The sequence below is a fragment of the Oenanthe melanoleuca genome, chromosome 2 (assembly GCF_029582105.1).
Source record: "Oenanthe melanoleuca isolate GR-GAL-2019-014 chromosome 2, OMel1.0, whole genome shotgun sequence".
NCBI classification, from domain to species: Eukaryota; Metazoa; Chordata; class Aves; order Passeriformes; family Muscicapidae; genus Oenanthe; species Oenanthe melanoleuca.
In genome coordinates, this window is record NC_079335.1 from 48,836,362 (window position 1) to 48,845,131 (window position 8,770).

Sequence of the window (8,770 nt, forward strand, 5' to 3'; positions counted from 1 at the left end):
TTTTTCCTCCCATGGAAGTCAACAGGCATTTTATGGTGAAGGTAGCAACAAAGTAAGATAATAAAATATCTCATCAGAATATGGAAAATATTATTTCTGTTTTCCATCTGTGATCAGTAAAGTACCCAAAACTGGAATGTGTATAACAGTTAAGTCTAAGTATAATTAAGCATCATCTTTCATGGAAGATCTCTAGTTAAAGACAAATGAAAGATAGCACAGGAAGAAGCTACTCCTTGATACTGTCTAAAATGTATGAGAAAATATTCCAATGTATTTTAGTCTCAAGTAGAACAAGGTTTTCAGGTAGTGATATAAATCTACAGTTGTTCACAAAGCAGGGTCATTGTATGGATGACCATTCTAAAAGTTTTGGAGCAATTTAAGAAGAGAGGTCATCTCACGTCTCTTGAGATCCCAGACATTTGCATAACTGAATATTCAGTCAATAAATGGAATTTCACTTCTCCAGAGAAGTCTTTTCTTGTTAAAACATATATATATATATATATATATATATATATATATATATACATATGCACACATGCATATTTCCTCTTGTTACAGCAATTATGGAAAATCATGCACACTGCTTTCAAATGTTTGTTATTAATGGATAGGGAAAAGAATGTGTATTGAGAGCAAGTGACTCTATTCTGCATTTTTTGTGGCAGCTTCTGCCATGTATTTGGTATAGTGGTGCTTATTCCCTAAAAAGCAAAGAGGACAGTTTATTCAACATGATTGAATGAACTTTCCTCATAGAGTTTTTTCTTCATCAGAAAGCTGGCAGCTGTTGAACAGCACTGTCCTGTTCCCTGTAAACTGTACTCTGGCAACACCCATTCCTGTTCCTAGCAGCCATCCAATGCCAGTTCATTCAGTGTACTCCTGCTATTGCTTACATCCAAACAGCTGAAGCACAAAAAAAACCCAGACACATATGTGCAGGAAGAGGCAAGTTTTATAATTACTGTAAGAAGAAATCTTCCTCTAAGAGGAAATGCACTTCTTCCATTCCAGTGTTCTAGCTACCAGCTATTCAGAATTTTTTGTTTTCTAATAATCAGCAAACTAATCTGTCTTCAGCTGAGCTAGCATGCCTTAGAAATCTGCAAGTGCCTGTAAAGTGCTGTGCAGCTCAGCACTTTTTAGAAAGTTGTTTGGAGGCCACAATAAAGTATATCTGACACCATTCTTGTATAAATCGTTCCTGCACAACAGAGCTCCAACACCAAAAGCTTTGATATGACCTGGTAACATTTCATTCCTAGAAGCTTATAAATAAAAAGTAAAATGCCCAATTCACTCATTTTTTTTTTAGTACTCATTACATTTTAGTTTAACATTAAAATGCCATTGAGAAGATAGCAAGTCACCTTGAATAAATCACTATACATGCACAGTGCAGCACCTCTGAATGCAGGAACTCCTGGCAGATGATGAACTTGCAAACTGCACAGTGTCCAGACCACGGTGTGACAGAAAACAATTTGGCCAATCACAAGCAGATTCCTCACCTTATAAAAAGTGCTGCAGCACAGCTTAGTCAGCACTTGGGTGATGAGTTTCAGATGGGGGAAGACCTTTGGCTATAGAACTCTGCTGTGCTGCTCCAGTGACACAAAGAGCCCATGAAACTCTTGTGAAGATATAATTGGCTATTGCAGAGGGAATGTGAAGGTAAGAAAAAGTGCCATTTTGCACTCAATCATAAAGGAATCACATCATGTAATATCTAATAACTAAATGTGCTGCTGTGATCAAGAGGATGCAAAAGCAGCAGGATGACCAGATGTCAACAAAGGGAATAGAATATTTTAAGCACAGGTAAAATACCAAAGGACATTACTACCAGTAGAATTATAGGGAGCTATACTGATTTCTTCTCAATGCTGCCTCCATTTATTTATTCAAAGAGGGTTTGATTTTTTTTTTTTTTTTGACTGCCATTCTGAAAACTGAAGCTGGGTTTGAAACCCAGGTGTGGTTCTTTCTACATCACTGAAAGAAAGAAAGTGTCAGGAATATGCCACTGATGTAGTACTTAACAGTGCTGCTCTTTAAGCTACTTTTAAACTAGTTCTGTCACTGATACATTGTTTCTGCATGGTTAACAAGAATAAAAGTTGGTAATATATCCTTTTGTCTTTCAAAAGAATAATACCTATATTTTTAAAGAAGGAATTCTTATGTCATTTTTTAAATTTCATTTTATTTCCTTTCCTACCATAAATGCAATGGAAAACAGACCTGGGAAAGTAAGGAGGGAAAGAAAAGTGAGATATATCCAGTCTGACCTGTTACTTCATCTCTACTGTATTTCTTTTAGTCTCTGGAGCAGATTCCTGAGGAGAGTCCTATTTCTTCAATTTTAAACACTCTTTTGAAGGAAGCACTTGAGATTATACCCTTGTTCTCCCAAAGTAGCTAAGTAGACCTATACAAACATAAAGATTGTTTTGGTATTGACTTTCATGTGTATTTAAATGGTTACATTCGCATCTCTACAATAAAGTAGAGTAAATTCTAGAGATTGTTAAATACAATTATAAACACCTCTGACAAATGAGCATGATGCTATTCCATCCTGGTGATGTAATACTTTGTTTTTTCCTTGCAGTCTGGTTATCATCTAGTATTCCTTAATGGCAAGTGGCAGACTATAGGAGCAAAAAACTTGTGGTCTTTAAACTGTTCTAAATTGCTCATGAGCTGTTCTAAATTGCCTGCATGACTTTGAACCCAAGACCACCAACCATATTTTCACTTGCCCTGACCAAAGCAAGTGGTGTCTATTGGAAGCAAAAGAGTTTTATTCAGGGAAGAAACTAATACAGGTTAAGATCAAAAGAATTGGTAAGGTGGCCTCCTATATATATCTCTCACAATTTTTTAATTTCCTGTACAAGGTCTGATCATTTGATTTACTTTTTAAAAAGATCAACCTAGCCTGAAATGTGCTCAGGAAAAAAAAAAAAAGATGAGTCTTCTCCTTTTCCATAAAAACAAACATATATAACAGCATCAAATAAACCAGCTTTGAATAGTTACATCCCAGTATCAGACTGGGCTTATAGAGGAGTTAGCCAAAGGCCAATTACAAGCTGATCTAGCTAAAGCCAGTGTATTCTGGACCTAGGACAACCTGGATTTAGGCCAAGAACTGGGATGGAAAGAGCTTTACTGGATGATGAATTATCTCCTGCTGTCAGCAGACAGTAGAAAGACTTACATTCTCCTCCTGGAATTACACGCCATGCGATAAGATAACAAGTGCTACTTGAAGGTGGCATGAATCCTGAGAAATACGTTCTCAATTGCTTGTTCTGCTGTGCCTGCTTATTTTTAACATTTCTGTGACCATATTATGGACTATATATTGCAAATTTCATCCCATGTAATCAAAACAACTCTCTGCATTTGAAGGGTGTACCCCAATTTAGTAGCTGGCTTTAATGAAAACGGATTGTTTAATATTCATATTGTTGGAATGCCTAACAACTATGCTCAGGATGATCAGTTCTCCACTGCCAAGTGCTTTGCAAATATAGAACAAAATAATGTCTTTTAGAGATATAATAAAGTGAGAGCAAGACTGTGGATGAAGATAAGGAAAATAGGGGGTAAGTGGTGACAATCAACATGACTCCACTGAGGGCAAATTGCACCCTACCTTCTGTGATGGGTTACAGGCTTGGCTGATAAGTTGAAGAGCATCAGATGTCATCTACCTGGACTTCTGCAAAGTGTTTGACACTGTCCCACAAGGCATCCTTGTCTCTAAACTGGACAGCTGTGTATTTGACAGATGGATCTCTTGCTGGATAAGGAACCAGCTGGATGGGTGCCCTCAAAGAGTTGTGGTCAAGAGCTCCATGTCCAAGAGGAGATGAGTGACAATTTACATTCCTCAGGGATGTCCAGCACTGTTAAATATCTTTGTAAATGATTCTATGATTCTAGAGGAATCCCACTAGGGAAAAGTAGGGAATGCAAGGAAAGAACATGGTTGAAGGTAACTAAAGCTTAGCTCTGCAATTAGCTGTACACCAAAGAGGGAGGACTGCAGGCTTAAGGCCAATTTACTCATTCAGCTAATATAAGAGTCTTTTCATTTCAGACACATTAATATTATCATTGAGAATTTGTTAACTGGGTTCAGGGCATCCATTCCAGCTTCTAAATATAGGTGGAAACATCCAGATATTGCTTGCAAAATGCATTTACGAAATTAACTTTATGGAAAGATATCAAAAACTTTTGCATCTCAGAATTTTCTCTGTGTTGAAGAAGTGTTTAATCTGAGTAAGGACTGGGTAAAAGTTCAACCAGCTGATTGCTCTGAAAATTCTTCATAAACTATGTATCTTAAAAGGTTGCAGCAAGAGTCACAGATAACTATGCTTTATAAAACATCTAAGCTCAAGAACAAGGCCAATTAGTTTTAGAAGTTGAGGACATGCTAACAGTGCAATAAACATTAATCAGAATTAATGCTTGCATATGTTCTTACAGCCATGACATTAATTAAGTGTAAAGAGAACAAAAACTGGTATATATGGCCCAATTTAGGCTTCTCTGGAACGGTTTTCCCACAGGGGTGAGGTTTTCCTACATATATGAGAGGGAGTTCTGCATCTTAAAATTTTTCAATTATAGGTAATGAGTGTGATGCTGAGGGTAAAAGCTGCACACAGTGGTGTGGCCAAGAGCAGGACTGTTTGGCAGGAGGTGGTAGGACAGGGAGAAAAGCTGTGTAGGATTTGAAAAGTGACCTTACTGAGGAGCTTTCTGCATACCCTCTGTAAAATGGGTATCACACATTTTTCTGTGTGATAAGGAACGTTTTCTTTACACACTGATAAAGGAGTATTTTCTTTATACACTGAAGCACATACAGAATCTCACTCCTGGTTGGTAGAGGCAGAATACAGCCCACCAAGGCCCATGACTTGCCTGAGAGTTGGAAGCTGTGCATGCCCAGTGCTCAGCACATTGCAGATGTAGGTTCTCAGTGCAGTGACAGCTAGGGTAAGGTAAGGGTAAGCTGGAATGTACACATAAACATCTATGGAATTGGGGTTTTGGCCTCTGTCCTGGAGCATACACTCTCAATTTAGTACTTGCAGTTCTAAGTATTGCCCTCTTTGTACCACTGTTCAAAATGCAGTTCATCAACTAGCTGCCTTCACTGCAGCTTTGTTAGCTCTATTTTCTCTTAGACAAGAATACATACCCCTGTATCCAGAGGCAGTGTCAGAGGAAGGGAATTAATGCCTTTTCAAGTGCTAAATCTTAAACTTTTATCACTGTTAAAACAAGTTCTCCAAATATTATTAACTCTTATATGGTGAAAAAATAGGTGAAATAAAATGAAAGTATAAAGTAAATACTTTTAAGTAGTTTTGGACACTTACATACTTAATAAAATAAAAAGACAGTCTTCACTGCATATTTAGCCAATGGCTAGCCCATAAGTGGAGTTTCTTGGTGCTTAGCTAACTTGACATTAAATTTAATTTGTCTCCCCACCTAAGCAACTTACCCAAAAAGCTTAATAGGTACTTCTGAGCCTCCAGAATCTCATGTCTGTGACAAGGGCTGCAGAACAGAACATCTCGTTCCAGAGGTACTCAGCAAGTGACTGGGAGCTGCCACCTCCATGGAGGCAAGGTGCCAATTTGACCTGACATGAGGCTGTTCTCTCCAGGGAGCTGTCAGGAGGTGCTAAATTGGCCAGAGAGGAAGAATTGCTGATCTCTTTACTGGCAACAACTGATCTGCTGCCACATCAAGGTTTGGTCTTCCAAGCCCATGTGAACACCAGGGTCAAGAAAAGCTGTATCTGGTCTTTCCAGGAGTAAGTGGATACTGAAAGAGGAGAAAATTAATTTTGGCTTTGAAATCTAGTAAAATATCTCCATTCCTTTAGACTATAATAGTGTTCTAAATCCTCAGTGTTAAAGTACTAAATTCTACAGCACTAAAGCAATATAAAGCTCTAAATTCTATACAGGCACATGAAGTCCCTCACCAAAACCCATATCTTCCTCTGAAAAAGAACACTTTGATATCAAATTCAAAACTCCTGACCTATTTAGCTGTTTTATAAAGAATTTGTGTCCTCAGAAAAGGTAATGTTATTACTCACATCAATTCTTCCAGTTGCCTTCTTCAACTTCAGGCTCTGTTTTAATCTTTTCCTTTTTTATTTCATACAGCTAGTTCTCACCCCAATCTCATTCTCAGTCAAACCCTGGGTCATTCATTCCACTGTTTGTTCTGGAGCAACAAAGACAGAAAATAATTATGCGTGATTGAGATGCAGATTATAATGCTTGAATTTGTGTATGTCAAAGCTATTATATTAAAAAAAAGGAAAAAAGTTGCAATTGAAATTAGAAAAGGGAGATACGGAGAGAAACAATATAATGAATATGATTCTCCACAGATTTATTTTTTCCCTCAAATGAAAGGCATTATTCCTGACACCAGTGAACCTGGAAATTTTTTTTTAAACTACCAGGGGCATGGAGAACAAAAGTGTGTCCAATGATAAAATTATCTTACAAATCATCCTGTCTGATATTTTTGCAATTCCTTGTTCTACTGAACAAAGCATGCAAAATCATTCTAAGGTCTTTGCAATGTGTGAAAATAAACAGGCAAGAATTATTGAATAATTAATTTAAGTGATATTTGATAAACACAGAGGAAGAGCTTATGTTAAAAATGTGTTTTTGAAGCAAAGCCTTATGACTGGCTTGTATTTTGATAAATTCACATTTCTAACGTCAAAGAAGTTTTCCTTGAAAGGGTTTTGCCATTCAGCTGGTAGCATATACTCTAGCACACAGTGTTTGAAGGCAAAGGTAGTAGATCCATGCAAATAGATGCAAGGACAGTTGGGGAGAATTAAGAACAGTCATCAGACCTCATTTATGTAATTTATGTAATTTATTTAAAATAATTGGGTGATGTATATTCACCAGGTACAGAAAACCAGTATATTAAAACCAACAGTTTGAGTTATTTTGGAGGCTAATAAATACTGATTCTGTAAACAACCACAAAAAGTCCTGTCATGTCCTTTGTTGGGTTAGTTTTTTGTGTTCTTTGGGGTTTTTTCCTTGTCTGTTTTTTGTTTGTTTGTTCTTTCTTTTTCTTTTTTTTTTTTTTTTTTTTTTTTTTAACAAGCAGAAGAAGTATTTTATGATTTGGCAGAAATATTTTAGCTAATTGTATCTCATAGAGAAGATTCTAGTAACTATATCACTTAAACATAAAGATACCATTGTAAAACATCATTAGCATTCCTGCTAAACTTGACAAAAAAACCAAACAAGCAACCCATAACCAAACAGCAAATCAGAACCTTGCTGCTCTGCAGGAGAAAACTCAAATGTCCTTTGTGCACTGCATTTCCACTAATCAAACTCAAAGTTACTGTTCTCAGTTTTACTGTTAAAATATTCAACGGTGACTAGATGGGAAAAACGAACTCTGCAGTGAAAGAAAATGAAACTTTAACTGTATGCTACTTACTAAAGCATATTGAAAGCAGAAACAAAGATAGCTAGCAATGAGAGAGCGTGGGGAACCTGTAGAATTGATCCTTGGTAATATAACTGTCCAGCACACCTCAGTGTTTCCTTACTTCTTCTACAGATGCACATGTTTTAGAAGTTATTACAGATCATGTGAGGATGTCCTCCACAGTGTTTATTTCCCAGGAGGGTTGCTAATAATTAATTAAAAAAAAATTAAAATTTACATGGCAATAAAAACTAAACTGGAAAATAAATATGCAGTTAATGAGAACTATTATACTGAACATTTATTAGCTTGTATGTGTCCTAAATCAGAATTTCTTTATTATCATAGCTCAAGCTGGTAGCAGAACATATTTGAATTTATGTTTAGCTTTACATAGACTTTTGGGGAATTTGAACAATAAGAGTAGATTTGAAGGAATGTAAGTGAGAATTTGTTATCTAATAAATTAAAAACAATGGAAGAACTGCTTAGAGAGATGTCTACTGTGAAGGAGTGCAATCATGCTATAACCATTGTCTACTGGTGACTGAAGTGGCACCAACATTTGAAAACTGACCCAACCTGACTCTTTTTAGGGCAAGAATGGAGAGATGGAGTTTTCTGGCACATTGCAGTTGTTTAAATGCCAACATACATGCACATTCTCTCACTTTGTCTGGTGATAATTAAAAATGTTATCTCCACCCATTAAAAAAAAAAATCAAGATTGACTTCTTTTCATGCTGTTCTTCATTTCCAGGGTATACAGTGCCTTCACCTGATTTCTCCACATACACAACTTTATGGTATTCTGTGTACAACATCTCTGCCTGTAGGAGGAGCTGAACTAGTGGTGACTTGCAGCAGATGATCTTGCAAGTGCAGACTCCCCCAGTGTTCTGGCTATGAACCTAGGTAGTTTCAACATGTATAGCATTAACTATAGCATAAAATATGGGACCACTTAGGATGTGAATTAGGGGCAGCAACGTGTTCAGGGTTAAGTATTCTGAGAAAAAAATCAGTTTTTAAACATCATCTAACTGTGTGTACAATGAATCCATCAACCTATCTTGGGCCTGGATGGCTTGCCTAGTCATCAAAAATATATTTTTCAGGTGGTCTTTACAAAGTCAGAGAACACTGAAGAACTGTAATCTGAAAAAGATGAAAATGAATGCACTTCATGGCAAGGAATAAAAAATTAGCACTTTCTGGCACACTGTAGTTA